We start from the raw sequence: 24,301 nt of genomic DNA, 5'->3' as shown, positions 1-24,301 counted from the left end.
TTATATGTTTTCATCAATACATATTTACCATGATAAATACTAATAAATCTGTCACAATCTGTTCCGTCAACTCACTTTTTTTTCCCTCCTTTTCGAAATGGGCCCTTTCTCTTCCTTACCATAAAGGAAAATGTAAGTGGTGACATGTGTAATCAGATACTATTTATGGCACGACTCGGGGACAGAAGTCGGGCTTCTCTCTTGCTACCATTAGGCTGGATCTTCACAGGAAATCGAGAGAGGGGCTGGCCTGGCCCTGTTTTTGAAAGTAACGGCAGCATCTGTGGGAGAGAGAAAACATAAGCCTGGCCCAACGTGGTGTCACAGATCTGGCAGGATCCTTGAATGTGTTTGTGCTGTGCGCTGCATCAAGAGACCTTGAGTCACTATGGAAGCATGGCAGTGATAGGGTGGCGGAAGGACCAGCCTGCAGGGTCGCAGCGCACAGGCGCAGTGGAGGGAAGGGAGTCTGTCCCCGTGGAGAACAGAGGCCTATAGTGAAGGGCTGGGGTGATGTTTTCTTAAAGGAGAAGCTGTGTGAAATTGACAACTACCTAATTGCCCACAAGAGCCCTGCTTAGTGCTGCAGAACATTTTTGTGTTCTTGTCTCGTTTTAGTATGTTGTTCTCTTCAGCCACATCTCAATTTCTGATAGCCCTCATCTTTGGATGGGACTTTTAACAATACAGCTTTGTTTTTTGTGGATGCGAGGATTTATCTTGCCTAATTTCTCGCATCTGCCCGCGAACTAATTGTTTGATTTCCACATCTCGGTTTTTCTTTTTGAAACCATATATCATCTTAAAGTTAACATTTTTTCCACTTTACTGCTCTGTCCAGCAAATTTCCTATCTTGTATAGCCTAATCATCCTACATATTGAGTCATGAATTCATGAGGAGAAAAATACATCACTTTAAATCACATTTTTGGATAAAATGGTCCGTGAGTCTTAGAAATTAACATGGAAGCCTTAAAATCTAGAAAGCAAAAAAAAAATTTTTTAATGTGTTGCTGTTTAAAAATTTTTTTTTCCAAATACACAGGAAAAACACAGACACAAAGGACATTGTCTTTCAGAAACTTTCGTGTGCCCACCAAAATGTAAACACATAAGACCTGTTTCAAAATGATATTCTTGTAACCAGAAACTATATTAACAGCTCCAACCCTTCTGCTTCAAATATTGGTGGAATTTATCTCCATTTCTAATCCAATTTAGTGACAGTCTCACTAACATCCTCAGTTGGAATCCTTGGAACTTCAGAATTCTCTGGAAATATGAAGTTTTATCTTTAGAAACAGTCTATAATCTCTCTTATTACAGGCTATCTTTTTTTTTTTTTTTTCAAACTGTACTTTTTAAGAAAGTCTATTTTCTGTGTTAAATTGCAGTTGATTCTTGGTTTGGTTTTTGGTTTTAAATTCAGAAAGATCTAACAAACTTTGTAAGTGGTCAGAAATAATTTTGAACACATGAATTTTAAAGAAAGCAATCTCAACTATGGTAAAGAATCTGAAATAAAATTTGGACCCTCCAAGAAAATTTGAGATATAAGTTAATCATTAGGTAGACTTGAAAAATAAAGACTCAATGTGCATGAGAGAGACCAGGTTAACCAGTTTTTTTTAAGGGTATACTTTTTAAGCAAAATAAAATCTTTAAGTCTGGATGAGACATTATTTTACAGAATAGATTTTTAGAAATAACAGGAAAAGTTGTATAATGCTGACAGCATTAACTGTTCTCAGTATTTTCCATTATATAAAAACCTTCATATTTGAAGGTTGCAAACATGACGTTGAGTTTATATCCTAAGCTATTTTTAGATAAGTTTTTTTCCAAATGCTTGAGGAAATCACAATTTAAAAGAGAACTTGGCAATTGTTTCTTTCTTATTAGAAGCCAAGAAATTATATATACATATATACATATGTAATTGAAAAACTCAGTACTTAAAACACTTAATTTCCCCCACTACTTTTGAAATTGATTTCAAGGAACAAAATTTTAACTTGAGTGACAATACAACCTTTGCTAAAATAAAATTTATGTTGATTTTAAAGTGAACTAAGTGTCAGCCACCTGGGCTGCATCCTGTTTAGAAAAGTCTAGAAGACAATTGTGTGATAAGATATAAAAGGGGGGGGCACTTCTTCAAAGTCCATTCCTAGAGAAGCAGATACTTTGTGAAAAAGTGTAACTGTAGGTGTTTACATTAAAATATTAGCTCATAATAGTTACCTTTAAACTTAAAGTGCCCATTTCCAATTAATGATATTGATGTCTGAGGAGTGGTTATTTAAATTATGCTTATTTGTTATGAAAATGTATAGGCAGAAAGAAGGTGAAGGATAATGCAAGTAAATCATTCCAAACAGGACAAAAGTATTTTTCACAGAATTCACACAGAATATATAACATGACATTGGGAAGCACCTTGAAAGTCGCAAAAATACTCATCACAAAAGAAGTATTTATTTGTTTTCTTTGAAAACCAGTTTTCTCCTTTCCCCTGCAGTTATAGGTTATAGAAGTTAGGCTTTCTTTGAATTGCTGGTTGTGAAACAAGCATAGGAGAATCTCTATATTTAACTTTACATTGAGGGTTCTTATTCCATGAAAAGTATTTTTGAACGCCTATAAAATTCATCCAAATAAACAACATCTATCCCATAAGGCATTCCAGTGTCTTAGGAGATTGCTCAAATATTTATGTATTTTTGTTTGGAATTTCAGAATCATAATGATTCTCTTCCACTGCCCTCCTTGTCTTGAAATCCAATTCTGCTCCTTTTAAATTCGCCTTTTTAAAGGTGACTTCTCATGTGTGTGTATCTTAAATATAAAGTGAGAAGAAATGTAAGGGAGAAGAGAAACTTCAGTTAACTGTGGGTGAAAGGTTTGTGCACTTCTGATCTCTGTTCGGATTATCCTTACAGATGATAAGGGTGTGTGCTTGAAAGACTCACAAGACAAGCCATCAGCTCTCTCCACCATGGAGCTGCCTTGTCAGCCAGCTTTATCTGATTATCCTACTAAGCAAGCGCTTCTCAGGTGGCGCCTGTGGTGTGCCTCCCCTCCCTCCTCCATCTATTTTTCTTTTTTAACCAAGTTTCAGTGTTTCACCCACTTAGATTTCTGTTGAAATTTCAACAGCTGGAACCACAGCATTCAGTGTAGAGCTGGACTCATTTGCTGAGAAAAGAGAAATACATTTCAGGCAACTGTTACTTCTAACCTTATGTTATCACCTTCACTGAAGAGTGTATTTTGCAGTGAAGTCTTGGGCTTCCTCTGAGTGGTTTAATTATTAAGAAGTTAAGAAACGACTGTAAGGCTGCTGGAGAGGCTAGAGAGAGAATTATGACAGGCTTGCGTGTGTTTGGAAATTATAGAAACTTGTTCTGCAGAATCTGGCTCAAGTACCTTTATTTTACGTTTGTGGAATAATAGAGATGCTTGGCTTAATATTCGGTTGCGCATCATCTTTTAAACTTTTAATATTTCCTCGACTGAAACATTTGTTGATTTTCTAACATTGAGGAGTTTTCTCTTTCTGCGCCTCCCCACCCCCACCACCTATTACTGACAACTCTGCTTTTTCAAGGTGTGTCTTCTTGTCTTCAAGCAATTCTACGTTTTTTGTTTGAAAGTTGTGAATGAAAGTCAGATTGAATTTGGAAGATTTTAAATAAGATGCTCTTAGAACAAATACGTAGCAACGATCCTAAAAGGTATAAAGAATCTCTTCAAACACAATGAAGTTTTATTTTCTTAAGGCAGGTTAGATTGTGTCAGGCTGTTGACAGACACTTGCTGTGTTGTTTTATTTTTTTCACAAATTGCACTGAATTCTTACACTGAACATAAAGTTGCGTTTCAAAGCAACAGCATGAGATTCTTAGCCTTGGTCTTCACTGTCCCGGGGTGTGTGTGTGTGAACACAAACATGTTCATTTTCAAAGGAATGGGAGCTTTTCTTAAAATTCGGTGCAGAGTCTGTAATTGTACTACTCCGTTATTTTATCTCTGAACAGCAGCCTGTGAGTGGTTCTGGGTGTTTTGGGTTTTTGGCTGCCGCGGTGGCGTAGGTGCAGAGCTGGTGGAGTTTCTGCTTTTCTGGAGCCTCTACTCCCTCTTCAGAGAAATGCAGGTAGTGCAGAAGAGTCTGCAGTGTGGAAATTTTCAGGGTTGGAAATAAGGATGATTTTAAGTTTCAGGGAGAAATACCCATTTGAATTCTGAGAGAATGTGCAAATGGGATTTTGAATAGAATCTTTTAAGAATTCCATTTCCGTGCTTCAGAGACACCCACTATTGTCTTTCGAGTCTAATTTTGTCGTCGGAGGAATTAATCAAAAACACCCTGCTAGGGTTGAAACTTGATCCATAAGCGTTTACTTCTGGAGTAATCAGAGGAGGGTCTGTGCGTGGATTACGTTTCACTACATTTATTTTGAGTGCTCCTTGTCACAGAAGAATGGGGATGTTGTATTGTGCAGCTCCCTTCGTGGCCAAGTATAAAGGGAAAATTTGGGTGTGTTTTCCTCTATCAGTTGTATTTTTCAGCCCTGGTGATGAAAGAGCATGTCCTTTGTGAAACATGGACTCATGTTAGAAAGACTCAGGTTTTCTCAGAAAAACGACTCTTGTGGCACCTGCCTTCCGTGCACATACAAGACCCGTCCGTCTCCACTGCTGTTCCTATCCAGGGATTTTAGAATAATGCTATTTTGGAACAATTATTTTGATATCACCTGAGACAGAGTTCCTAACTGTCTCCAGCAGCTTCCTCCCTCCCAGCCCATATCATTCTAAATATGCCTCCTGGATTATACTTATAATAATATTGTAATGGCTTTCATTCTACCGATTGGCACAGTATATCATTATATCATTAGCTGCTATGAGAAGGCAGTTTCAAGTAGGTGGCTGATTCTTGGCGGTAATGTTTTTGAGTAACCCTGTTTAGGGAATACGGCTGTTTCACAGGTGCTCAGGTGTATAAGCCCAGGGTACAATAATATTTTCTGGCTTGCTCATTATGAAACGAACTTGAAGTGCAAAATAATTCAATAATAAGTGGAGTATAAAAATTGGGCTTTATGATAGGAAAGTGTAATAGCTTGAGATGTTAGCAGAGGAGATAAAAATAAAATTTGTTTAAGGATACAACAGTACTTAACTCGTGTGTCATTTCTCCTGAAGCTGAGAGTTTAAAAGAATATTCATGGCCTGGTGATGGAAACTTGTTGAGTCAGTTTGAATGTTTTCAACCTTGAAGCTAAATAGGAAATAAGCTATTTCTATAACTGTTATACTGTTTGAAAGTATTGTTGTATAATAAAAAGATACACATTCTACCACTTACATTTTGTTTAATAGTAAGGCCTGCGCTTCGTGAGTGAAATTTCAGTGGCAAAACCTAGGGAGTCCTCATAGAATGCCTTTATGTCAATTTTATTTTTAAGTGTATGAGATGTTGTCACATATAATCTGTAGCTTAGTTGCTAGTGCTGGGCAAAAGAGAACAGAATCAAACATATTTATTATGGACAGATACAGTTGGAATTAGAAAATTCAAACCCCAGTAAGTATTTTAGAAACAATACTATTTTGTTTTCCCTTTAATAAATTACATCAGCAATCTAGCTGTTAAGCGGAACCCTATAATAAACTGGGAGCACCCGGGTGGGAGGGGAAAAGTCATTTTTAGAAGTTTTCATCCATTCATTCATTGCTTCATTCACTTCTTCCTTCATTTATACTTATTCAGAGCATTTCCACAACTAAGCTAAAAGCCAGACATGCCATGTATTGTTGGACAGTTCTTTCTCTTCAGTGTAGGCTTTATCTAAATTGCGAAGCTTCACAACTAAGGTCCTTGGTGTTTAGGGAGATGCTCAGTGTAATGTCGCTCACTGCCCAATTTGGGGAATGGCCTTAGCATTTTAAAAAGAGCAGAAAGTCTGGCCTTTTGAGAAAGTTGTACATTCAAGAAATGCAATCACACAGTGTCACACCGGGATGTTTTGTCCTTTAGGCTTTTTTATGGAGCAGCTGAATCCCCTTACTCACCTGTAACCACCTTGGAGAGGGTAAAGGTCTTTTTTGTTTTATGTACATCTTTTTTGTCCCATAGAAACTCAACTCATTGATTTCTGCATATTACTTAGAAATATATTTCCACTGAATGAATATGGTAATAAAAGTGGTAGAGTCGTGTGCAGACAAACGCCACTAGAAATCTTCCTACTTTAGTGTCTCACGTCCTCTCCTTACTCACTTAGTGGCCTTGGTTAGGTCGCAAGCCTGTTTTGTGGTCTCCAAAATAGATAGAGGTTAGGTTTGCTGCGTGAGCTGACGTTGGTGCACTGGGAGCAGACCCTTGACCTGGCGTTTATTCTGCACCAGACACTGAGCACTTTGCCTCTGTTAAATCATTTATTCCTTCACAGATTCAATGAGATGGGTGCTACTGTTTATTTGGGGATAAAAGAATAGAGGCGCAGAGAGGTGAAGAAACATGCCCAAGGTCACACAGCCAGTATGTGGCAGAGCTGGGATAGTCACCTTGGCAGTCTGCCTTTGAGGTTTTGTTCGGAACACTTTGTGGACTGGAAACTTTGTGCAGCCTGGCTCATTTAGCAAATATTTAACGATCTGGAATAAATTGAATATTCACAAGTTTCATCTCATTGTAGAATGACTCTCAGTACCTCTTAAGTCACTGGTTATAATGCACAACTTTGGCCCATGCATATCTGCTAGAATATCCAGATATTCCAGGATAGGATATCTCTACTAGAAACAGTATCATCTGCTGGTTAAGAGCATGGAATCTGATCACCTGGTTTTTTGTAGTTGATTGTGCCAGTGACTAGCTACCTGGCTCTGGACATATGATGTCATTCTTGACTCTTTCCCTGGAAAATGGGGAAAATATACATCCCTCCTAAGGATATCGTGATAAATATATATCACTATATATATATATATATATATATATATATAATGTGCTTAGCATATGCTATATAATGTGCTTAGCATATGCTTGATGCATTGTAGGTATCTAGAAATTATGACAGCAGATGATATTCATGATAAGCCCTGGCAATGCATTGTCAGCAACAGAGTAACTACCTTTCTTCGGACACTAAAGAAGTTTTTTTTTTTTTTTTCCCCCTGTTTTTCTTTTTAAAATGTTTTATTGGACTCGAGTTGCTTTACCATGTTGTGTTAGTTTCTTCTGTGCAGAGTGAATCAGCTGTATGTATACATGCATCCCCCTTTTCCTGTTTCTTTCCCATTTAGGTCACCCCAAATCACTGAGTAGAGTGCCCTGTGCTATGGAGTCTGTTCCCATGAGTTACCTATTTTAGACAGAGTAGTGTATATATGTCAATCCGAGTCTCCCCATTTGTCCTGCGCTAGAGCAGATTTTTAACATGCAGCCTCCTGAATGTTAACTGGAAACTGAGGCCAGTGTCTCAAGTGCATTCAGAAAAATTCTGCCTAATGGAGACCACTTGCTTTTTCTGAATTGAGGAACTACTTCGAGCACTTTCTCTATCTCTTTGTCCTTACAATGGTATCTCCATCAGTCAGAGACACCTCGTCAGCCTTTTTAGTCATCGACTAAATTGCTCTGCGAAGTTTGTGTTGGAAGGATGTTCCCCATCTTTTCCCTTTTGGAAGAGGACGTTAGGCCAAGATGACAGAGTCTTCATAACATGATTCTCTCTGCCAGTAATTTGTTTATGCCTAAATCAGCCCTGCCTCTAAGTGATAAGGAGATACATGCTTCTTATTTCTTATTCCATCAGCGTCATCCTGCAAGCGGCCAGAAGCAGGGCTCCCAAGTGATGCCCCTGCTCTCCTTTTGGAGGGCTGGCGGTGGCACTCATAGAAACTCAGGCGGGGTTCTGACTTCATCTGAGAAGACGGAGGTGCCTGGACTAGGTGGGTGTGCGTGGCAGCTTGCTTCTCTTCTAAAGTAAAACAGAGTTCCATTTGTTTAGGACTGTTTAGGTCCATTTGTAACAATACGCAGGATTATTTATACAGATGTTTTCTGGAAAAGTCAAAGAATTGGGGGATTCTGCCCTTTGCTGCCTAGTAATGTGTTTTTTCTCAATGCTGTTGCTGAATTCCTTTGGCGGGAAGGGGGGGGCAGTATTTTTTCTTGTGAGCTGTGGGAAACCTAGAACAGTGTTTTTCTAAGGGCTGGTTCTTGAATTCTTGCCTTTAAAGGGGGGAAAAAATCTGCTAAAGGGGGTGGAGGAGAGAGAGATGACCGATATATTTCACGACAAACATCTCTTCCCAGCCAACTTCAATGTCCAGCAAAGCCAGGCCCCACGTAACGCACTGCAGGAAAGGTCCCTTTGGGCCAGACCTCTTCCTGGTTTCCCAGAGCAGAGATAACGCTTCGGTTTCCAGAGACAGAACCTTTCTCTGGGAAGTGGGAGAGACCCCACCGGGTCGCCCCTCAGTTGTACTCGTTGCCACCTTGTGGATTGCAGAGGATATTGGTTTTCATCAAACTTCCACTTCAGTTTGGGCTTTTTATGGCAAGTGCACTTTGGCAATGGCTTGCTGAGTTCCTCACCAAAAGGATCCTGGTTTGTTCAACAACACCTCACTCCTCTCCTCACAGTTCATTTATGATTCTGATGAGAGTGTTTTTTCAGGAAACACACATCTCACTTTTTGACCTAGGAGCATCTGTTAGAATTTTTTTTTTTAATACTACTTTGGCATTCTGAAAGTGTTAATGTCTTTCATATCTGTTTAATGCTATTTAGGGATATTTATGATCACCTCTTGGTTACTCAGGGTAAAGTGTGTCGCAATTTTTTTTTAAACAGACAGGAAAGCATTCACATGAGGAAACAGATTGCTTTAAACATGTGCTTCCTGTGACAGTAAAAAGAACAAATTAGATTTAACACTATGTAATGAATGCATAAATGTGTACAGTGAGGCTTTTTTAAAAGCTTTATGTTCAGTTCTGGTCACAACCAAAATTGAGTCACCTGTACAAATTAAAAATGCCTCGGGTTCCTCTCAGATTCCTGAAATACCCAGGAATGGAGCCCCTCAACCTGAGGCTGCCTCACTGCAGACCTTAAAAAGCATGCTGTATTAAGGCTGGAGAGAATGAGAACATCCCAGGTGCATTCCGGGTTAAACCAGGTTAGACTCAGAGTCTGTACATTTAGCAGAGAGAGCAGAGTGTCTGGGGGACTGAAAGGGAGGATTATATTACCATTTTCCTCCCTCTCTGAGAATTAGTGGGGAAAAACATAACCATTCTTCTGAACCCCCACATCAACCTCTTTCTTTTATTAGAGAAAAATAAGAAAATCTGATGTTTCCTTCCTAGCCCCTATGAAGATTCAGTTACATAAGAAAAGGACTCCTTTCCTTACGTAATTCGGTTTGCGCTCCCGTCTGCTGGCTGGCAGGCAGTGGGGAGCGGCTGTTAATATTTCCAGTTAGACACGAGTGTGGGATTGGAGGGCAGGAGTCTTCCCTCCCCGCCATTTCTGTCTGCGTCCCGCGGAGGGTGCGTTTCCTGCCCCGGTGCCTTCAAAGCGGAGGCTTTGTGGCAGGCTCAGCATCTCTGTGGCCAGGGAAGGCCGGGACTGGGTCCCTCGGGGGAGGCCACATAGTTTGGGGACATCTGACTCTCTCCCAGCGCATACTGGGGTACTAATATCAAAACAGACTGCTTGTCGCTGCACCGTGGGGCAGTGCTTTTTTTGGCTGCCGTGGTCGAAATGAAATGGGCAAGCTGTAGCCCGCTTGGCATCAGAAGGGGCTGAGGGAAGCTGGGAGATCAGACTCAGACTGTGAATAAAAGTAACAGCCAATGGTTAACTTCCTTTTTGTGTGTCACTTGGCAGCGATGAGACTGATGGCGATTTTTTTTCCCCCTAACGTGGGTGCGAGTTCAGTGCCCTCGGAAGAGCTGTAGACGCCTCTGTTGTGCTTCCTTATCCAGTTGACTTGCGTTGATTTCTTGAGGCCACCACAGCTGTTCCCAGAGCCAGCTCCCGGAGCTGCATACATGGCCCGTGGACTTCGGATGCGAAAGGTAATCAGATCAGAGGTGATCCACACAAAATCTCGCTGCTGATCACTAGGAGATCACCGGGAAATCAGATGCTCGCAGAAGGCTGTGGTGCCAAAGGATAAAATAGGCACTTGAATGGATATTCCCCGGTATGCAGACATCCAAAGATATTTTTAAATCACACGACTCCACATCCCTCTTCTCCCATCAGAGATTCAAATCAGTTTTGGACTGTCTGGAAAATGCAGGGCTGAAATAGCCAGATTGAATTCAGAGGAAATTACCTTATGTTTTTTGGTGGCTCTTGGGTTAGTGGCATTATTTTCTTTGAAGGATTCTTTCGGAAGAGAGTTGGGAGAATTTCTAGGCTCCCTCAAGATTTTCCTCCGATTTCTCTGTTTGCAAAGAGCTGTTCCCCAAAGGCGCAAAGAGCGAGTTGCCATCTTGAGGAGTGAATTGTGTGTTTAGTGAGCACCAAATGGGCTCCGAGTTACCCTGGAATTTTCAGTATATCTAGTTGCTTACTTACACTATTTATTCCCCTAACTATTTGTACTAGATGTCAGTAAGATGACCAACTTTTGACAACCCTAAAAGCAGGGTCGGAAGCTTAGAAATAGAATACCATTTGTCTGGTAATTAGAGTGTATCTCTTAAGAGTTCAAGAGAATTCTGATTAACCTTTCTGTTCCCACATTCTCACATAAAATTAGCACACCTTTTAAATTATTATCCAGTATTTAAACACGCATTTTTTTGAGTCTTCTTAATGCAACAGGTTCTGGAGACACTAAAAGTGTGTTATAGGTTTCTAAAAAACTTCATTTTTCTTACATTTTAAATGTTCTGTTTGTGCAAAATTTCGAGAATCACCATAAGGGCTTCTTTGCATTTTTAATTTAGTAACTAACATATGAATAAATTTGCATATTAATTAGTTGCAGATTAAATCATGCATACATAATTGCCTCCTTACTGTGTTTAATGTTTGTCAAAATCTCCAGCCTGGTTTGATGGATGTCGTATGAAAGATTACAATTTGATGTACCCTTGGAAGTATTTACACCAATAATGCAAGATTCTTAATAGCAGAATTCTCTAGTTATATACAGTTACTAATAAACATGTAAGATAGGTACATGTCCCTTTGACTAAAATTTTTTTTTCTTTGCACCAAATCATTTACTATTCATAATCATTAATGCATCTCCTAATTATACAGCATATGTCTGTTAACCCTTTCATTGCCGCTTTTCAAGGGGTAGCTTTTCTTTCCTTGCCCCCTAAAGAAAGCAGATTATTTTGTAGGATCCTGAAATAACTGGATTGTCTTTTACCTGTTTCTCTTGTAGTATACGCACACTCCTTTGCCCTTTACTGAGAATTATATAACCACTTTGTATTTTCCAGTGTAAGATCAAGAAATGACCCAGGTGCCCACACTTTGTAGCTAATGGGCTTCTGCCCCTCTTTTACCAAAGCTGAAAAGAATCCAGATATTTCAGAAACTCTCATATTAAATGATTTAAATATATATAAGTATATAAATGTATATAGATACACACTCTCTACTTGTAGGATGAGTAAAATTGTTACATTTTATTTCATTTTGAATATTGTAATGCATTTAATGTTTTATCATCAAATATGGGATGAGTATTTTTGTGTGTTTGTGTTTTTGTGAGACCTCTTTAGTAGAAACTGACTAGAGAATGGATGCTCTTGATTTGACATAGTTAAAAAAAATACATATGCCATTAAGTGGTCTTTTAAATTAATTCCTCAGGTATCTAATTTTTTTAAGTTTCATTTTACTCATGTAAAGAGTAGACCAACTGTCTTTTTTTTTTTTTTGCTATTTTGATGTCTAAGCTGCTTATCACACTGTATTACCCTGCATTAATGAGTATTCCTACTGTGCAAAATTCTATCAAAAATGATGGTGTGAATGTCATTTTTAATTGGAAGTTTATACAGTCAAATTTATAGTATACAACAAAAAATATGTACGTAGTTCTGCTCCAAGCCTTTTTTAGGCTATTGATCTTTTTGGTTTAAGTATACATTTTTATCAACCTGACTTTAAATTTAGTGTGAGAATCTGGACGTATATTACTGAGTTTGTGATGATACCATTCTTGGGAGTGAGGTAAACCAAGGCACAAGCAGTAATAATGCCTTTTAATTATAAGGTGAACAGATACAGGAATTACCAAGAATCTGTTTTCAGGGATCCCTTTTAAACATGAAAACTTGCTGACCAATTTTATACATTCCACAGAAGTCATAATGTTTGATTTCTATCTATTTAATTGTTGAATACTTCGAATTTCTGTGCCTGGTAAGGAGACGAGGGTTAAAATGAGTACAAAGCATAAACAGCTCATTTCCTTTATTTGATTTTTGCTTAGGAGGAATAAATACCTCCTGGTTGCCTACCTCAGATCATTTTTTTCTAATCACAAAGCACAATGAACTATTTATTGATTTAGCAAAACACTCAAATGCAGCACACAAGATTGCATTCAATTGTTTAGTAAAGAGAAAAATGAAATGAAAGCTGCAAAACTTATAAAAGGAAGCAAACAGACCTGAAACATCATATTTATCCACAGCCATTGTGCCTAGGTAATTCAGGGCATATGGTATGGAAATGATGTTTGGAGATTCTTGCCAAATCTGCACACGACGGGATACATTAAGGACAGGTTTCCTGGGTGTAAGTCCCACCATTGTGGCCGCACACTCCGCTAGGCTGTGTTTGTCCTGTTCTTGTCTTGCAGCAAGAGCGTCACACAGCCTTTAGTGGCCAAATCTGGGCCTCAGTCTGCTGCTAAAACATTATTTTTAATTCCTAAGAATCTATTTTATAATTAAACTGAAAATATAGTACCAATTTGCTAAATCTTCCTTTTACCCCGACGTTTGAGAAGATCTGAATAATTCATCAGTATATATTTGGCTATTACCCATTTAAATGAATATTTTTGACAATGGAAACTGAGTGCCTCTTTGCCCCTGAAGAAAGGTGTTACGAAGTAATAATTTTTCTCTAGGGTAAGATTTAAGATGTTTTCTAGAACAGGCAGTGGTTTATTTTGAACAGTTAATCATTTTAATTCTGAGTTAGCCGGGTCATAATTTATGAATTCAACTTGATAAGTTACTAGTAAGAGTTACATTAATTAATTCTGAATTATTATTTTGAAGTATGCACTTTCATTTTTAAAAGGGTGCAGGCACTACCCCCTTCATTCATTTCAAACTCACTTTAAGCAGCCAAGAGCTTTTACACTGTTTCCTTTTTTCTGAAATGATTTTTTTTCCCCTAGGCTGGATGTCTTAGCCCATGATTTTGAATCCTTTTATTAAAGTCCATTTTGATTTATCTTGGAAATATGTATTTGGAGATTTTGATTAGAAATAATGACAGATACCTTTCTCCTGTGATAATTCATCAGAATATACCTAAATAGTCCATTTACTATGAAGACTCAATTATGAATACAAGATTTACACGCTATTAATAAAAGTTATTTCAGGCTGTTTAAAGTATGTGGAGTATGATTTAGGATGTTTTATTGTTTTTATTATTAAGAATGTTTTTACTAAATCAAGCCGTTATTTTTTTTTTTAAGATAATGCTCTTAATATTATGGTTTGATTTGAATGAGCAGTTGAAGCTCTGTCCCTACAATGACCATTTCACTTGTGAAACACAAATAACATGCTAGTTACTGCTGGAAAATGAAAGTATGCTCAGACCTTGTCTGTGGCTATGTAGATTGGGTAAAATCAGGGGAAAAAAGTATCTTTGAGGTCAACATCAATCGCTACTACTCCACGACGCAGATCCAGTTTAAAAGTCATGTAAGTGATCGTGGTGCTCGAGGACTTCATATACTTTTTGTGTAGTCTGTGGCTTGTGAACTCATCAGGTGAAGTTTTGAGCTGATTATTCTCCGACCACCCTTTGGTACATTGAAACTCCTTTGCACAACTGTGCTCCCAACTCAACAACAGAGCACAGAAACAATCTTCGCTGGAAAGCAAAGCTCAGTCACTATCCCAACTTTCCTGGGAACTTGCAGCCTTCAGGAAGACAAAATGGATAATCACAGTGACGATTACCGGGTTTGGATTAAATGTATTGCACAGTAGGATGGCATGGCCCCAGTTTGCTCCCATGGCACAAGCGCCGTGAATGCCAACAACATTAAGCACTGCCGCCACTTACCAAGATTTTGGGGTTTTAAATGTCAGTCATTGGACCACCACTTAAAATGAAGCACCTGCATTTGATTCAAAGAAATTAAGGTATATTAGGATATGTGGAGGTGAGTGGAGGTGTTTCTTGGTTTTTTTTTTTTTTTCTTCAGCAAAAGCCATAGATAATAGAGATAAAACATCTTGAGTATTAAAGCGGTCTATTTCCTGCAGTGTATGGTTCAAAATGACTTAGCCTTTTAAAAATTTTTCAGAAAGAAAAGTATATAAAGAGGGAGATAAATGAAATTTACATCTCTGCAGACAACTCTGCATAGCAAATTTAAGATTCTAGTATTTTCCTTCCAAACATCTGAAAATTGGCAATTTAAAAGGAGACCCCCAACAGATTAACTGTTGCATTGCTACCAGCTGTCTGTGATGATATCACTAAGTTACGAAACTTTTTAAAAGGTATAAACAAGTAAGGTGATAACTTATTTTTGAAGATGCTTTCTGAAAACTTTCATCTTAGTTAAGAATGTCAAAAGTGTATTAGTTAACTCTCTGAATATACTTAGTAAAGTTTTAGGTAGATCAGATGTAAATAAGCTTGTTTCATAAAAGATATGATTTATGTGTATCCAGATCTCAAGTATATTTTAAACCAGTCTTTACAAAATGTTAGTGCCTTTCTCTTAAGATTCTAATCAACAGAATTCCAGTCTTCAAAGATGTAACTGGAGACAGAGAATATAATTTCTATCATATTGTCAAGAGGGGTCTGTAACTCCCCATCTGACATCAGCCAGAAGGTGTGGGGAACGATTGATGACTCTGTATCACTGTGTACCCACTTAGCTTTGAATCTGTTCAAGTATCAAATTCAAAAACTAAGCAGATGTTTACTGCACACCTACTAAGTGCCAGGCTTCCTGGAAAGTGCAGTGTGCACCAGAGTTTCTGCTACTGTGAAGGTTTGTGCAAGTAGACAAGTGGCCTCAAGTCGTTTTCCAAGCAAGAGTTCATTTCATGATGCTTCATAGGAGCCTAGTACCACTGATTCACCTTGTGGACTAATAGACACAGAGACCAAGGCTCTTAAAAGTTCAACAATCTGTGTAATCGCACAGGCCCTGGTAACAAGGCAATATATAGTAGAAAGATGAAATCAACTCTGAGACTTACTGTAACTGTTGGCAAGTTTCTTTATCAGCATATTTTTAACAATATAACAAAATAACATCTTTCAAGGTTTTTTTTTTTTTTTTTGGTCATGTCTAAAATCGGGTTAAATGGAATGTGTTGGAAAGGACAACAAAAAAAGTTAAATATGTGGAAATGACATGGAAAGCACCTGTTTCTTTGTTTGCCTCCACGTCCTTAGGAAATAATGTCTGGCCATCAGAGGATATGTCGTTCCTCTAAGAAAATGTTTATAAAAGGACATTTTAAAGTAGAATATAGGTTAAATAAGTTAAGGAGGACTTGCCAAGAAAAACTAAGTACATGAAACAAACAGGAGACTGCATCGCACCTCCGAGGTGGCGTAACAGTATCACCTCTCAGAAGTGACAATGCATGTATCCATTTTTATATCTTTGGCATATTGTTGGCACAATTAATTATTCCACTGAGAAAATAGCCACACTACACAAGAGAAAGGAAGACAAATTAGATCCTCCAAGCCCCCTTCTGTGAAGTGTGTGTGTAAATGAATATGCTCTCTGCCAACCCAGCAAATAAAACTTTGTCCATCCCTAATCTTCAGAAAGGCCAGGCTCATGAAATAAAACACAATCATTAAAACATTTGAAAACTGGGGAAACAGTTCATCATGGTTACATGTGTGTGTGTGTGTTTTATCAGTATAATGTAGGTGTAGCTCTGTATGAACATTTTTGTCTAATCATATCCTCATTTTTCCATTTCATGAAGACTTGATTTATTCTCAAAGTGAAGTTACAGCTGGCTGTAATGTGTTTCTCTGACAACCCTGGACTTGATCATTTCTGTCACTGTGGAAAGGAAGGAAATAAATCTGTTTCTGTTCCTCATTCACTCAATGAGCAAAAATGGATTTGTGCTCCTATTATGTACAGATAACATTGTTATAGGGGAGGGCAAAGAAATTTAAGTCATAATCTCTACTCTTTAAAAATCTATAGTATTGGGGGGCAATAAGTAGGTGCATGATTTATTTAGCTACAATTCATGACATTAAACTTTGCTGGAGAGCCATACATTCTAGAATGGTCCTTATCTGGAAGTGACCACAGAACTTGATTCTGGATGACTGAGAGTTACAGCTCTGGCAGAGGAAGACAGCGGCGACAGACAGCGGTTGAGTTTCTCACATCCTCTGTGTATCTCTTCCTTGTTGTTGCGCTTTTGCTTGTTTAACTGCAGAAACAACTTTTGACGAGCTCTGTATTTTCAGGGCTTGATTATTCAGAGATATCTCATTATCATAAAAACATAAATCCCAGAATTTTTAATCGGGGGAAAAATTGTCATGATCACAATTTAACACTTTATTTATTTGAAGCATATTTACTTCTAAAGAAACTGAGATTTAGATAAAGCCAGAACTTGAAGTAACACCTTGGTTTTTGACCTCCACATTATTTTAATAAGGACAGGATGACAGGAAGTGGGGATGGCGGTCTCATCCCCACATACCTGTTTGGAGAAACAAAAATCTGCAAGTCATTTAAAAAATCAAAAATACAATTAAAATTTTTTAAACTTTTTTATGTTCAAAAATCATTTATCATAAAATACTGTCATTTATTTAGTAATGATACTAAGAATAACTCAATACAGAAATGTTTAACTCTGAGAAAGCCTTATGGGCCAAATAATTTTTATTTTTTTAAGTGTACTTATTTTTATTGAAGAAAGTATAAGTTGGTCAACATAGCTAGCAAGTTGGAAGGACACAGGCCACAGGCCGTGTACAAAATGGCTAAGTCTTGAACTCTCATTCTATTTCCTGTTCCTTGTATACTACACATATACGTAGATTAGCACTGGTGTAGGTGGTTGAGTAGGTTGGTGCTTAGACTCCATAAAAAATGTGGCTTAATTAAATTTTAAAAGAAAGGTTTCACAATAATTATCTTGATATATAGGTAAGATTATCGCAATCAGAAAAAGGAAAGGACATTCTAGGTTAAGGGAGAACAGGGGCTTTTTAATGAGTGGCAAAGCATGGCACATTATAAGAAGTGGAATGATAGAAGACCTGAATTCTAAATCTGGCTTGACCACTGGCTTGATTTATGTTGCTGAGAACCTGTCTTTACCCTTCAAAGCTGAATAATATTTGCCATTTGTAAAAAAAAAAAAAAAAAAAAAAAAACACATATTTATGGTGGCTCAGTTAGTAAAGAATCCACCTGCAATGCAAGTTTGATCCCTAGGACAGGAAGATCCCCTGGAAAAAGAAATGACAACCCACTCCAGTATTCTTACCTGGGGAATCCCACAGACTGAGGAGGCTGGTGTGCTACAGCCATGGGGTCACAAGAGTCAGACATAATTAAGCACACACACATATACACTCACAAAACATATACGGCCTAAAAAAGAAAACTCAAAACACACATGGCTTGCAGGCATTAGAGAACATGTTACACGCTGCAGAAGAGGCAATCAGTGGCCGGGGGTAAGGATGGGAAAGTTGACCTGTTTAAGATTTTGACTTGCATTAAGCACATTTTAAGTAGTTTTATTCTCAAAATGCATTTGGTAATCACTTTCAAAGAAGGCAGAAAACTGACTGACATTATGGGAGACACCCCTGTGAAAGACATGGAGGGGACTTTCATGCCTCTGGTTTGTAAGGACCGTGATTCAGCAGTTTGGCAGTATTAACTACTAACGCTGGCCATGACTAGGAAGATGTCCTTTTAGGCCAGTTTTTGCCCAGCTGTAAATGAATGGAAATATGATCATCACTGCTGTATAACTTTGGGGCACTCCTCACCTATACCTGATTTGGTTGGCCTCATGTTAGAACGGAGAAGGCAATGGCACCCCACTCCAGTACTCTTGCCTGGAAAATCCTACGGACAGAGGAGCCTGGTGGGCTGAAGTCCATGGGGTTGCTAAGAGTCAGACACGACTGAGCGACTTCACTTTCACTTTTCACTTTCACGAATTGGAGAAGGAAATGGCAACCCACTCCAGTGTTCTTGCCTGGAGAATCCCAGGGACGGGGGAGCCTGGTGGGCTGCCATCTATGGGGTCGCAGAGAGTAGGACACGACTGAAGCGACTTAGCAGCAGCAGCAGCAGCATGTTAGAAACCAAAATGTATCAGTGTCAGATTTTTGCCAAACAGTTCTAATTTTAATGCTGTTTGTGTTCAGTGAAAGCTTATGAATTTCCTATTTACTTAGAAGCTCAGAATTTTCCTTTATTGCACCTTATCCCTTTTAAAACCATTTCTTTTGGGGTTACTCATGGAATTTGTTATAAGGACTTGTCTCAGTGCATGATGGTACAAAACTTATCTCACATGACTCTTCATGGTCATTTTTGTGTTTATGTGTGGGGTGGATGTTTAAGTGCGTATGATTAACAGGCAAGAGATCGTTTGTTTTTGAAACTAAGTAGTTAGAATTCAAGGTCATTTTGAGTTAAAGAACCCAACATTTAGGTCAAGAATGGACCAGTGATCAGCTCTGGCTTTAGGCTAAGGATCAACCTTGAGAGAAAATCTACTGCTCATTCGCCTTGAAATGCCATTAATTCTTGCTCCAAGGGGCTCATTCCCAGTTACTCAAAAGAATATTTTTAGGCAGAAACTTTATAAAACATTAATTTGAAATAGTCATTTCAATAACAGATATGTATTGAATGCTACTCTTACATGGTCATTTGCCTCCATTTTTAAAACCTTTTTTTTTTTCATTCTTTTTACCTACTGTTTGATTACTGAGTGCTTATCAGAAATAGCCATTAGAGTATTTGAAAATTGTTTGTTCTCTGCTCAGCAATTCTTTATTCTGTGATCAGTGATGTCAAGCAAAGGTAGTCAACAGTTGGAAACTTCAGGAAGTTGTTAGAATTCCCACCTCCAAAGGAGCTTATTAACAAACCCCAGACAATTACTCTGTTTAGAATGAAAATGATTTCCATTGTGATATCACATTTCCTTCTAATCATTGAGCAATGCTTTGGGAAGCCCAGTATTTATTCACAATGTTTTAAAAAATTGTGTACATCCTGTGCCGAGATTCCAGTCTGCTTCATCAATCCATTTTGTCAAAAATTTCTCAAATGGAATCCTTCATCCAGGCAAACAAACATGCCCAGGATTTCCCCTTTAACTTTTTGGGAATTCATTTTTACACGTGCATCAATTTGACGGAAAAAACAGTTGTCGTCTTATTTCATTCGACTCAGGTGATTGTGGTAAGCCTGCTCGCTTTCTCATCTAGGAAGTGCAGCAATCTGAGTCAACTTCCTCCATCTCTGTTTTTATATTGTCCACTGTGATGCTTCCTCAATGTACCAAAATAGAAATGGTTTGTTTTTGTATCAAACTTGGAGACTGGCTATGGATCATACTGGGTTAGGATAAAGGAATTTTTTCCCCAAAGAAAAAATTCCACTTATCCCAGAGGGGAGAGACTGATGTCCTGAGGAAAAAATAAGAAACCCAATGAAGTCTTTTCTCCTTAACTAAAAGATCTCCTTTAGTCATCAAAAGTGTCAATTGCACTATTGTTTTCTAAATTCACTTAATATTTGAGAGGTTTTAGTAGTAGATCAATGTATGACTTTTGCAATGACAGGTCTTTGCATGAAATTGAGGAAGGAAGAAGTGAACTTCAGTTAGACTCTAGTGTTGCAGTTCGAAATGCAGTTCAACATGAGAATCTATATATTCTGGTGTTGCCACTGAGTATATTTCACTTTACTGTACCATACATGACATTAGACACTTGTTTCCCAGTCTGAAGGGTAGTGCTATTTTATATCTCTGGCTTGTTGAGATGTCATATTCATATGGGTAATGACATACTCATTGTATTCTTTACCATAGAAATGAGAAAAATGTGAAAAAGTGGGAAAATGAGTCTAACCAGATCTAACGGCATACAAGAATGTTAGAAAGTGTTTTGCATTTATTTTGCATACTGCTGCATGTCACCAAAACAATATATGTCTGTGAGTTTTTACAATACCATCTAAAGCAAAATGAGAAACCTCCTCTTTATTCTGAAGAGAAATACTGCCACAGAAAGGTGGAAGATGAATATTTATGGAACAAAAAAAAAATTAGTCCACATGGTTTAGCTATCAATATGACTACAAGCTATCTGACCAGCCAGGAAAAGAATAAATACTTGATCATGTGATAAACCGTTTGGATGTCTGCTTATGAACCCAAGCCATATAAAAGTAGCCAATTTAAGATAACAATAGGAAGACTCTGATGAAGCCACAGATAGGCTTTAGTTTTTGCAGTCTGTGTTACTTTGAGAATCTTCTGTAATAAAACTCTGTTCCAAACTAAACTTGGCTACCTTTAAACTATACAAATAGTTAAAACTATTGTACCTGTAATAATCTGAGTGGTGCTAAGAGAATAAGTTTTGGCCCCAGAGTCGACTGACATGATTTGTGCTTTATCTCAGTTCTTCATGCAATACAGACTTCTGAGAAATATTTTTATAATTATGTGACAAGTATATTTATGTGAGATAAGTATTTTCTCCAGATAAATGTGTATTTGGCCAAAAAAAAAAAAAAGTTTGAGATAACTGGAATTCCAAATGAGGGAAATAGTTTTTTTAAAGTAGTCAAGTTCCCTCACTTATTAGCAGACATAGTTATTTTACATTCTAAAGATGTCAATTCAAAGAAGTAGAGAAATGTCCACACAGGCAGTCTGTTGGTGTTCGCTGCAAGGCTGTCTCGCGTTACGGTCATCAGAAAAACTTCTTCTTACTCTGCGTGTCCGTGTGTGTACGTGTGTGCCTGCATCCTCCTTTGGATAATTACATCTTTTATGAAATGGATTTTTGTCACCACAGTTTAAGTTGGTTTTTAAACACCCACCCTTTTTTAGGTATAAGCTATCAGCATTTATTAAAAAGTTTTATAACAATCCATGTATATCTATTTACTAACTCAACACTAACATTAACTTATGAATTAAATGTCTTGTTTATAGTGACTCCTACTGGAGACCAAAAAAAGTCCAGTTGTTTAGCTTCTGAATAACTTAAATTCAGTAATACCGCCTGTCTTCAGTGAATAGGTATAACCCAGATAAGTCCTTTTCTGACCTGGCAAAATTTATCTTTCATTTATGTTTAATTATGAGAACATAGATTCTGATACTGATTTCATCAACAGAAAATATGTTTTTTAAGTATCTAACTGTGCATACATGCTTCTCACACCAGTAATATGATTTGATTGCTTAGTAGTAAAGAGTTTAGCATGGTCCTATATTTTTTTTTTTGTCCATATTAGTTGACTTCTGTGACTGCCTGTTTGGGGTGGAGATTGTTTGCTCGCTGCTCTTTAAGGAACTCTAGCACAGAGGAAAGAATAGAGGAAGAACAAGGGAATCCACTCTCATTTATAACAGGCCCCGATACACTGAGCGAGGTGTCCCTCATTTATGCCTCAAAAGAAGTGCTGTGTTAAGAGGAAGAAACTAAAACTCAGACTCGTGATATGACCTAGCCCCTGCCACACTGCTGCAGAGGAACAAGGCAGTGATTCTCATACAGACATGTCTGGCCCTCAAGTTTAAGTCCTGGGGGATTTTATAGCTTTGTGATCTATGAAATGTCATCCCAGACTGTTTGTGCCTTAATTCTGTCTTTAAAGTAGGAATGGTGTGATACCTGTCACAGGGAACTAGTCATAAAGATGAAACTAGTGCAGAGTAGGTACTTGGATGCTATATAAATTGTTTATCAGTATACATGTATTGGGCTTCCTTGATGGCTCAGACAGTAAAGAATCTGCCTACAATGCAGGAGACCTGGCTTCAATCCCTGGGTTGGGAAAATCCCCTGGAGGAGGGCATGGCAACCCACTCCAGTTTAAAAAATTTTCCAAAATAAAATAAGTTATAATATTTTTATAATGATGACATGTTGAAGGGTCTTCCCAGGTGGAGCTAGTGGTAAAGAACCACCTGCCAATGCAAGAGATGCAAGTTCAGTCCCTGGGTTGGGAAGATCCCCTGGAGAAGGGCATAGCAACCCACTCTGGTATTCTTGCCTGGAGAATCCCATAGACAGAGGAGCCTGGCAAGCTGCAGTCCTTGGAGTCGCGAAGAATCAGACATGACCGAGTGAGTGAGCACTGCACATAGATGTGTTAGTTGTCTTATCAGTTTTTTGATGGGGTAGATATTTACCTAAAGGTGGTCATTTTCTTTATAGGTTTGCTTGTTCCCGTGGTATTATGTAATCCTGTATGTTGATGAATCTCTCTGTTATCCTTGGGATATTATGTTTAGCTAATTCAGCTATACTAGGCAAAAAAGAACAGCATTGTAGAAGTAAGCAAGTATATGGAAAAAAATGAGTGTTCAATGACTTAGAAACATGGAGTTGTACAAGTTCTAACAAGTTATATTTTGGGGGAAAAATGACATTTTGTTCATACATTCATCATTCATTGATTCATTCATTCATGTCATCTGTTAAGCACCTGCCTGATTCCAGGCAGTCTGCAGGGTACATGTATGTGTGTGTTTTGGTTTATTTGAACTTTGCAGTAACAGTGTAATGTTGCAGTCATTATTCAGAAAAAAGGCAGAATTTAATGAGATCTGTGATTGGGAGTGAATAGTTCAGTTCCTTAGCTTCTTCATAATAGTTTGTTTTCTGATTGATTCTTTAATACATGTATGACTGTCCCTACAGTCTTTAGTCCTATTTTTCCATTTTATTAAGAGCACATGCCGCAATGGGGCTCAAGGCAAAGTTGGGAATGGGTAAATCGTTGTTTGGAAACTGAATGAATACAGAAATCCAAGACTGCACTCGAGTGGTTTAGAATATTTACTTGTTTTTTTGATGCAGTCATTTATTCATTCATTCAGCAAGTTTTTACTGCAGGTCTGCTATGTAGGTGAAACCCCACACATGCGTGGCGAGTTCTGGTGAGATATCCTCACAATTTCTGTGACAGCTCTACGTATGTGTCCCCAGTTCCCCTTCACCCCAAATATGTCTGTCAAGGAGTTTTTGGAAAATCACAAAAGAACTGTAAACTTTAGAGAAGAAGTTCAGAATAATATGGATGTACTTTAGGTGATCAGTATTCTAAGCAATAATTTTACTGGTAAGAATTTTTTTCCCAAAAGTGGCAGAGAAAACACTTGGGCACACTGCCTACCCTAGTGTCCTCTGTGGTGTTTGCAGTCAACCATCCGAGAGCTTGGGGACTTACTGTTTTGAGTGGCTGACCTCCATTCCCCGTCCTTTTGGTCATAAAAAGGGACTCTATCTAGCTACTGCTAGTTAGGTAGCACCCAATTTTATCCTGATGAAAGAAACAACTGACCAGGTCAGGTGCCTTAAAAATTGGTTGTTACAATCAAAGACTTCTTATAAAATTATTATGAAACACATGGATTTATGCATATAGCTTCAGTTGTTTCTATACATCTGTGCTAACGCCCCACGCAGCACACTAAAAATTTATCATGGGTTATACTTCTGTCACTTAAGAAAACTTCAAAGTCTTGAGTTCCCAGAAATGTCTCAGTTGACAAGCCACTAACTTGAGTTCTGATTGAAATAATATTCTGAGGTCAGCTAGCCAAAACTATAACATCACTGGAGGATAATACATGGTGTCTCACCGGTTATAATGCATAGGTCACCTCTTGAGCAAGTATCTTTATTAATCACTGCAAATTTGTACTTTTGAAATTTCAGACCCTTTTTCATTAGTTAATGAAGCCAGGAAGCTTAGAGCTCTAGTCCCATTTTAATTGTTTGAGTCCCGTGTGCTGATTTG

The 24,301-nt window shown here is 38.0% G+C and overlaps 1 protein-coding gene across 15 annotated transcripts in view; it reads left to right on the top strand.

Annotated features, from left to right (window-relative positions):
• The window catches only part of TCF4 (transcription factor 4), a 386,429-nt gene that overhangs the window by 249,534 nt on the left and 112,594 nt on the right, over positions 1–24,301 (top strand). The gene's annotated exons all lie outside the window — the stretch shown is intronic.

This window comes from Bubalus kerabau, chromosome 21 (assembly GCF_029407905.1).
Source record: "Bubalus kerabau isolate K-KA32 ecotype Philippines breed swamp buffalo chromosome 21, PCC_UOA_SB_1v2, whole genome shotgun sequence".
Lineage (NCBI taxonomy): Eukaryota > Metazoa > Chordata > Mammalia > Artiodactyla > Bovidae > Bubalus > Bubalus kerabau.
This window is presented reverse-complemented; position numbering and strand designations above follow the sequence as displayed.